Source organism: Lactuca serriola, chromosome 8 (assembly GCF_051521515.1).
Source record: "Lactuca serriola cultivar US96UC23 chromosome 8, Lser_US96UC23_V15, whole genome shotgun sequence".
NCBI classification, from domain to species: Eukaryota; Viridiplantae; Streptophyta; class Magnoliopsida; order Asterales; family Asteraceae; genus Lactuca; species Lactuca serriola.
In genome coordinates, this window is record NC_136415.1 from 142,014,667 (window position 1) to 142,024,262 (window position 9,596).

The following is a 9,596-nucleotide window of genomic DNA, read 5'->3' on the forward strand; positions in this document are numbered from 1 at the left end:
GTTCTCATCTTGAATGCATAAAAGGCAAGGCACCTTAATCAATGAAAGGTACATTGATAAGAAAGGGTGAGATGCTTAACTACTTGGAAGACGTGGTGGGCAGCTGTGCTACCATGAGGCAAGAAATCAAGATTAAGAAAGTTCAATCGATATGAGTTTGAATTTGTCGTAAACGTTGGTTTTGACAAATTCACATGGATAGGAACATTTACACCGTTTAAAATCTAAGTGTCATAAGATTTTCTCCTTCATGAAAATGATTGTAAGGAAATGCTTTCACTAAGAAAGATTTTAAGAAGATAGTGATTGTAAAATTGCATTCTCAAATTCAATTATGGTTACGGCATCCCTTTCCATAATTTGAATTGTGAGGTTTGGCAATTAGTCTTAATTGTTTAGACACACATATGAACTATCGAAGACAAAGGTGTATAAAGAATCCTTGATAAAAGATTATCAAAGCACTAAGTATTAGAAACATGAACTTAAGAAATTCAATAAGCATTGTTTTCTGAAAGTTAAGATGTTTATGAATACATGTCGAAGCTAGTGGGAGCATAAGTGTTATGTTTTATAATAATCATCAAGATAGTGGGAGCATAAAAGTTATGATTGTATGATTATTAAGGAAAGTATTGCAAGATTAGCAATATTAATTATAGAAAACAAGAGTCATACTTTGCAAAGTCGCAATAGTTGAAGAGTCGTTTTGCTATAATGAAGGGAGAGAATATTATGCTTCATTTCAAATCTAAAGGTTTAGGTTGAGAAATGTTAATAAAATTTAGTCAAAGGTACAAAGTGTGTTCTTAAAATTTCGATTATGATTACGGCATCCCTCTTTACAATTCGAATTTTGAGAACATAGCAAATAAAACATTATGCGTCGTGTCCCATACGCTTCGGGTATAGGATCGATTGCAAATGCTTTAATGTTTGACCATTCTAAAATTTTCCAAATGTCGAGCGCATTTAGAGGGAAAAAGGACTAGAATCGGTTTAGACTAAAATAATTAAACAACTATCAAAGGACAATCCAAGTTCGACGAGGATTGGTCGCTTGTGAGTAGTTGGAAGTATAGTATTGGAAAATATGGAAATGTTTCCATATTGGATGGACTATATCGACATCGTTACGAATAGATAAGATTCTATTAAGAATGAGTTGTCATATGGAACATATGGAAGTGTGTCCATATTGGGAATTGAATATTGAGAAATCTATGATTAGATTAGAAACTTCTATGCAAAAGGATGTTCAAAGGATGTACTTTGAGTGAGAGACATCACGTCTATGGAATTGTTTTGTAACAATCTCCGATAGAGGACTTTGTAATATCATTGACAATAGTCTTTATGACTTTGGTGCAGTGACATTACGAAAGGATAAGTTGCATAGAATGTTAGAATCTAGCATATTCTATAAGTAACAAGAATTTGATATTCTTTAACTTATGAAAAACGGATTTGGAGTTGTGAAATGAGAAGGATTGGAAATGTGTTCAATGTGATCTATTTCACAAAGTAAGAACCATAGGTAAACATTGTGTGCATGCTAGGAGCATGGGACAAGTGTTGGAATTCAAGTAAGAAGTTGATTACCTGAAACAACAAATAATGAGTAATCGATATGGTGATAAATAAAAGGAGTTTTATTTATACTCAAAGGTTTGAGGCCATATGGGATTAGTATTATTCTTGTGTTTCACATTTGCATGTTTTGACTTCCAGAATAATTGAGTTTATTAAGAATAATCGAATTATTCAAACGGGCCACAATCGTTCATATGTTGGAAGTAGATATGAATGAAGACTGTCGTGAATTGGTGTGTGGAATGTCTAGAAAAGTATTAGACATAAGCAAATGTTTGCTGCAACGTTCATGAGTGCTTATGAATGTGATTTGAGCATTGGATTAGACCCACGCTCACTTGGATCATTCCATGGATTGTATCACGAGTGATTGGTGAGACGATAACATCTTATATTCTTGAAACCGAGATGTGTGAGTTGTATCTTGCAAATCGGTTGCACATTGATAATATGTAAACGCACCAGTAACTTGGTGTTATAAAACATATTGTTGTGTGTGATTCGGTGCGTGAGTACAAGCAAGCATTGTATCAAAGTTTATCCGTTCCTTTTATCCAAAGTAGGATAAAAGCGATATCTTTGGGCCCCTCGATGGTTTAGTGATGACAAACGTAAATGCTCGGCCGGGCTAGGGCTAATTTGATTTGTTCAATTAGTCAGTCGTCATAAATCAGAAATCGAGAAGTAGTACAAATAAAATGATTTGAAATCATTTCTCATATGATATCTAGAATGGAGGAATATATGATCCCTTATCTAAGGACACGCGTATTTGATATGATCAGAGTTGACAGCGGCTTTGGAAAGCTACGATTGCAGATCGGGATCCGAAGTCATACGCAGAATAGTTGTTAGACTTATCCAAGTGGGAGACTGTTGGATTAGTGTCTAAGTCCATAACTATTTTGGTATGTACTTGACCCGATGGTGCATGGTCCTTTTGGGTTGCCTTCACCAAAGCAACTTGATTGGAGAAATGAATAAAGAGAGAGAGGATAATATGATTTATTAATATGTTATAAGAATAATATATTAAAGGAGAAATCATATTTGTTTAATTAATATTGGTCGATAATTAATTAAGAATTAGTTTTGTGATCAAATGTAATTAATTAAACTAGAGGGGCTGATTTGTAATTATGTGATAGTTACAAAATAAGGTAAGGATTATCTTATAAGTATGGTGGACGAATTTAAGGTTGGAAAGCCTTAGAATTCGAGTATGATAAGGATTCAAGGATTATCTTATTGGTTGCTTAATGGATAATCAACTAGATAAGGATAATGACTGAAACCCTATCTCTACACCTATATAAACAACCCCAAGGTCATGAATTCGTGGATCCCTTCCCAAGAAGTCTTAGATACGAATTCTAACCTCCCTCCTCTCTCTTTATACCTTCTCCACTTGCTTATGGTGTTTGTAAGCCATTAGAGGAGTGACACTTGTGACTCTTTGCTTTCCAAGGTCAATTCAAGGAGGAATTGGATTGTTATTGCTACATAACAATCAAGGTATGTTCTTAAACCTATTTACATGTGAATTATGATTTCCATATGCTAGAATTAGGGTTCAAAGTCTTGGATTCAAGTATGTATAATAGAGAAACCTAGATCCAAGCTTTAGGGTTTGTATGAGCACATAGGATGTCTTATGCCCAAAACCCATCAGGAACAACATTCATAACCCACAACTTGGACGAATGAATTCCAACTGCAAATCCTTGTATTCATATCCATTACATTCTGATACCTTATGGAATCAATTATTCTATTCATCCGTTTATAACAATCCCCATGTCTATTCCATTTGTTTACCATCTTCCATATATTTCTCAACCGACAGAACCAGAATCAAACCGTTAACTATGCTTGGTGGGACCGCATCATAAAGTTGTTCAACAAACGCCACCTAATCACCTCCACTTCCAGGACTCGCACACGATTCGATTTTCTTGTACCTATAATATAAAAAAATTATAAATTTTTTTGTTGATTTCAAGAATTAATAAATAAAATAAAATGTTTTTTCACCAAATGTCATCTGGACCTATTACCCACCCGGTTTAAGAACCCGATCAATTTCCATAATGTATTTTCCATCTACATCAACAAATACCAATGTACTTTCGTTTAAAACATTGTATTTTGAAAAATCTACCCAATTAATTAAAATAGTAAAAATTGTCCGCACCATTTGAACCCGATGGAGTCAAGCAGCGGGAGCAATGAGCCATGTCACTTCCATAGGTAAGGACCAAAACTTGAACTTCTGCTTCATGGTGTGCAAATGAAAGTGCTATCACATTTCTCTTCCATAGGTAAGGACCAAAACTTGCAACCTAAAAATAACGCCAAAAAAGAAAAAATCAGAATTTTCAAAAATCGTAAATCAAATAAAAAGAATTCAGAAAAAATTGAAAATAAAAACATACGTACCCCACAACTGGTGTCAAGTGTAGTCGTCACAACAATTCATTAAAACAATCAATTTTTGCAAAGGAGAACTTAAACACCAATGTAACTTATGAATTTTTTTCCTGATTTATAAAATTTGTTTAATTTGATGAAACATAAATAATCCAACACCAGAAACAGATCAATACATCCATTGCTGTTAAATTAGATTAGAAAACTAAATTTTAAGTTATACTAAAAACCTATTAAGCGTACCAACGACGAATAAGAAGGTTTAGGAGTAACGAATGAAGGAAGAGATAGAACAGGTGCAACTGCAATCACCAACACCATTATCACTTGTATAATGCAAATCTCCATCTAATTTTCCGGGAATGAAAAAGATGAGAGACCTATCATTAAAGAAACTACTAAAATAAAAACGTTTCAGAACATAGTATGTAATTTAATTATTGGTTTCTCATCAAGATAGGTATAGGTGTAAAGATTCATGGTTGCTTGTCCACTTCTTGAAGCTCGACTCCCATCATTACCTGATTCCATGGAATTGGTGATTCCATTCCTAGGTTCCTTGGCTGAAACATAGTAAGACACACAAAACCCAAGGGTTCAGAGATAGAGTCATTGTCTTCCTTAGGAATAGAACCAACATGTTGGACATTCTAAAAAAAATAATTGATGCCTTCATGGTCATCCTGCATAATAAGTGATAAATGCATCAATGGAACCTGAGTAAAACAAATAGAAGAAGCATTGTAATAATAATTTAAATTAATAGCAAGTGAATGAAGTGAGAAAACTTATAAGAACTTTACCCTACTTTTTTAATTGGAATTCCTGATTACATGATATAAGCACATCAACTGGAAGGGAACACCTAGTGTTGCCAACACTCCTTAAACTTGGATTCAGGTACCTAAGGGCATAAATCATTACATGTAAGCTTGATATACAAAAAGAAGATTTTAGAATAATCAATCACCATAAAAACTTATGTTATATAAGATTTATTTATTAAATTTGTGTTTACTGAGATCTTTTTGCCAAAACAATAGTAGTAACAAACAAAAAAGGTTATAAAAAAAGACCAGATAGGGTTAAAAATAGGCATTATACTTTTACCTCCTTCTTGTGAATGTCAAAAACTTTACACATGGCATCATAATCAGAAACTGGTTTTGTGATTTGTAACTACATTGAGAGGATGCAATATGGTTTTGTGAATTGTAGCCAAATCTAATGTTGAGTTCTTATATAAGAAGTGAAACCGTGTGGGCAGCTATGTGAAGATGCTGAGAAAATGAATCAAGAAAAACACACAAAAAACAATCATTTAAAAAAAATCCAAATCAAACAAATGTTAATGTGAACACCACATGAACAGTAGAAACCACTCGACTGATTCTTGTAGGGTGAAATCACATATAAAAATGACAGTTAGAAAGAGGGAAGAAACACTAAAGGAAACACTAAAGGATTAATATTTATTTTTAACTAAAAGGCATGTGTAAATTAACAACAGAAATTATGGTGTTGCAGACTCGTAGCCGGAGATTATGTGGTGTACTGTTCCTACCAAGGTCACTCATGCTTTTCGAACTCTTTGAGTTATTATGTGATGATGTCGGTGGAGATGAAAGAAGAGGGGTTAATACCCCCAAATTGGAAGGACCTGAATTGGGTATATTAGGCGGTGGGGAGGATTGAGAGAAGTGTCAGTGGTTGTCTAAGAAGAGAACACGTATCCAGTTCGTTGTCGGTGGTAGATAGAGTTCGTTATCGGTGGTAGATAGAGCAGGTAGGTTGAGGCGGTAAAGGAATCATGTCTGCTTTTTTGTGCAACAATGAAGAAGGAAAGTAGTAGGTGATGATATACATCGATGAGAAGGAAGCGGTAGATTGCAGAAATCCGATTGGATGAAGAAGGCGATGCGTTCACTCTGGATGGAATAAACAAAACCCCCAAAGGTAGGAAAAATTAAAAGAAATATCGTATGAGACCCAAAGGGAAAAAAATATTAAAACAAAAAACAAAAGACAAGTACAGAAACTACAAGGACGAAAATAACTGTAAATATATCCATAAATAAAGGACTACTTTTGCCAAAAAAAAAAAACGAGTTCACTATAGCTAACATGAGAGAATTTTAATAATAATAATAATAATAATAATAATAATAATAATAATAAAATCTAACTTTATATCTTTGCGACGGATCAGCGACGAAAAAAAATCATATATGAAGTTTGCTAGGGCTCTGCGACGAAAAATAAATAAAAAATCATTTATGAAGTTTGCTAGGGATTAGCTACAGAAAAAATAAAAATAATACATGAGATATGCTAGGGATTAGAGACGGATTAATAAAAGGATATGAAGACTGCGACTAAACATCGATGGAATATTGTTATCAAATTTGTCGCCAATGTCCTAAATAATTTTATTAAGGGACCATTTTGCGATGGATACTCCATCACTAAATTTATCGCAAGTAAAAACTGATCCGTTGCAAAAACCCTCGCCATGTCATTAGCCATACTATATTTAGCTATGGAGTATGTCTGTTGCTAATCCATCGCAAACAACATTTAGCGACGGAATAACGACATATTCGTCCATCTCTAAAACCCATGTTTCTAGTAGTGATAAGACAATTGATCATACTGATCTTACTCATAAAAGCTCTATTACTAAACCAATTAAAAGAACACAAAGTAGTGATTACAATAACTTCTGGTGTCTCTTTTTGTTAGTGAAGCATTACTCCATCGTCTACCCACCCACGACAACCACTTTGAAAAGCTCTATTACTAAACCAATTAAAAGAACACAAAGTAGTGATTACAATAACTTCTGGTGTCTCTTTTTGTTAGTGAAGCATTACTCCATCGTCTACCCACCCACGACAACCACTTTGATATCGAGAACATTGTCAGTGTAACGCCCGCATTTTTTGCTAAACATTATTATGATCACGTACAAGTTAGGCTCAACAATTGTAACCAATTTGAATTAATGAAAAAGAATTATTTGAGTATTATGTGATTTACATGTAAATTATGTGCAATATACATACTTATAACGATATCATAAAATAGGAATAAAATACGCGTCTAAAATAAAATAATAATTAGACCCAACATATAGGAAGAACGTTGAAGTAGTCTTAATTAGATCCGGAGATATAAAGAACGCTAAAATCTGACTTATAACGAAGAAGTTATGACCCGGAAGTTTCTGCAATTAAACCGGCACGGCTCCGCGTATAGTAAAAATTAAATTTTTAACGAAATAGTTTTTAGCCTTAGAAATCTCAACGAAAGTCATAGTAGACGTTAAACCGAGAGCATGAATAAAGAGAACGTCCAAATCTGACTTCGTTAGATGAAGTTATGATTTTTCCAATATTCAACATAACAGTACACAACCCGGAAATCAAATTTTAGATCAATCGGTTTTTAGCCGACACAAACTAAATGAGAATATTAGATCTCGTTAATAGGAGCTCAAAAATATAAAGACAGTCGAAAACGGATGTCGAATGACAAAGTTATGATTTTTTAACGGACTTTAACTGTCTTAGTATGTTAAAATATAACTTTAAAAAAATAAAGTTAAAATTAGCCGACGGAGTCTAAACAAAAGTTGTAGATCACGTCGATACCTATGTGTGGATATAATGAACGTCAAAAACGAAGCTCGTATGCGAAAGTTATGGATTTTAGAAGATAGTTAATTTTCGGATTAACCAGAAATCGACATGCGGCAAGATCTAGGCCACACCTTTTTCCTCACGGCTTGCCAAGTGATCGCAACACGTGGCATGAGTATGTCCGGCGTAACATGAGTACGCCCAGCATACCCTTTGCATACGCCCCACGTACATGGTTGATGGTAGCCTATAAATAGAGCTCGAAAATCACTATTTTCTTCACACAATTCTATCCAACTCTCTCCCAAACACCCCTAAAACATATATGCCTTTTCCTAGCACCTCCTAGGTGTTAGTAGTGAAGCCTCGGAGCATCAGAAAGCCCCAAGAATAAGAGCTTTTGGCTTAGAATCTCTACCCGCGCAGAGTCCGGTTTCTCGCTAAACCAGCTGCAAGTTGAGTTATGCTTACTATACTTTAAGTATAACTTATGTTTAAATTCATTATCATTATTATGAACCTATAGATAAGATTTATCAGTGATTCCAAGTCCTTATACTGATTGGTCTACTTATAGGGAGGATGTCTAGGCTTGATTTAGTGAGGTGTTTAAAGTGGGATTTCTAAACAGTATACTTTGTATACCAAACGGGCCTTACCTCCAATATGACTTGAGGTAATGATAATTATTCAATTTCTTTGTAATTAATTGTTGGACTATGAGATTAATGTTGAATTATTGAGTTGGGTGCTTTGTGAGTGGGTCCTTATACTAATTGATCTACTTATAGGGATGATGTCTAGGCTGGATTTAGTGAGGTGTTTAAAGTGGGATTTCTAAACAGTATACTTTGTATACCAAACGGGCCTTACCTCCAATATGATCCTACCTAGTTGTTCCTTACTTGGTAGATCTTAAAGTAGACTTTGTGTAACACCCGTGACTTGAGGTAACGATAATTATTCAATTTCTTTGTAATTAATTGTTGGACTATGAGATTAATGTTGAATTATTGAGTTGGGTGCTTTGTGAGTGGGTCGTTATATACTTGGGTTGTTTGAAGACATAAGTTGGGCGTAAGCTTGGCATACATGGGGCGTAGTGGCAACATTGGATGCGGGGGGTCGATACACATACGCGGGCAGACTCAAAACCCTAATTTTTAGGGTTTAAGCCGTATAAATACCTCATTATGTCCTAAACCCCAGCCTCCTTACCAGCCACCCTGACTCAGAAACCCTAGAGACCTAACCTTCTTCATCTTTGTGTGATTTTGATCTTGTGAAGTCCATTTAGTGGCTTGAAGCTTGGAATGAGAAAGAAGAAGTTGGTGAAGAAGAACTTGAGTAGCTTGAGATCAAGGATCTGAGATATCATCATTATCTAGTACTCATTTGAGGTAAAAAGCTCACAAATTTCCTCACGGATAGTCTCCCTAACACGGTCCTCTGAAAATGCTGGTCCACCTTGACTGCCTTCTCCTGATCCCGACTCGGACCCGGTCTCAAATCTTCTCGTAATCACCATACTGAAAATACACCAGGAATATATCAGATAATCCACATAAATAACGAGGAACCACCTCCCAAAGAAACCCTATAGGGGTTGTGACTTCCTTGATACGCATATGGGTCATGTGCTTTCAGTAATACGGGCCCATACTACCTTCCACACCTACCCATGTTTGTCTCAAGGATCATCACAACAACCTAACAATATCCTAACATAAACGAACACATAGTCCTCACTCCTAAAGGAAAACTAACATCTCACTACTGGCCGACTGACCCCTCATAACTCATCCATGAAACTTTTACCAACCCTGCAGCACTTGTATATCCTAGCCATACATAACACGGGACCCTAAAGACATTTGGATATATGATCCTACCCAAGCCCTTCATCAAACAAGAACAAGAAATAAGGTCAAA

At 35.1% G+C, this 9,596-nt stretch overlaps 1 long non-coding RNA gene across 8 annotated transcripts; it reads right to left on the reverse strand.

Moving 5' to 3' along the window:
- Window positions 1–3,277: 3,277 nt before the first annotated feature.
- Window positions 3,278–6,002, reverse strand: LOC145070744 (uncharacterized). Of its 8 annotated transcripts, none has more exons than XR_013690064.1 (4): window positions 5,588–6,002; window positions 4,832–5,303; window positions 3,655–4,706; window positions 3,278–3,554 (listed from the first exon to the last, which is right to left on the reverse strand). It is a non-coding gene; the product is annotated as an uncharacterized LOC145070744 (long non-coding RNA). The 8 variants fall into 8 exon arrangements; XR_013690068.1 differs by having other exon boundaries at window positions 3,655–4,739; window positions 4,832–4,927; window positions 5,134–6,002; XR_013690062.1 differs by having other exon boundaries at window positions 4,832–4,927; window positions 5,134–6,001.
- Between the last annotated feature and the right edge of the window lie 3,594 nt (window positions 6,003–9,596).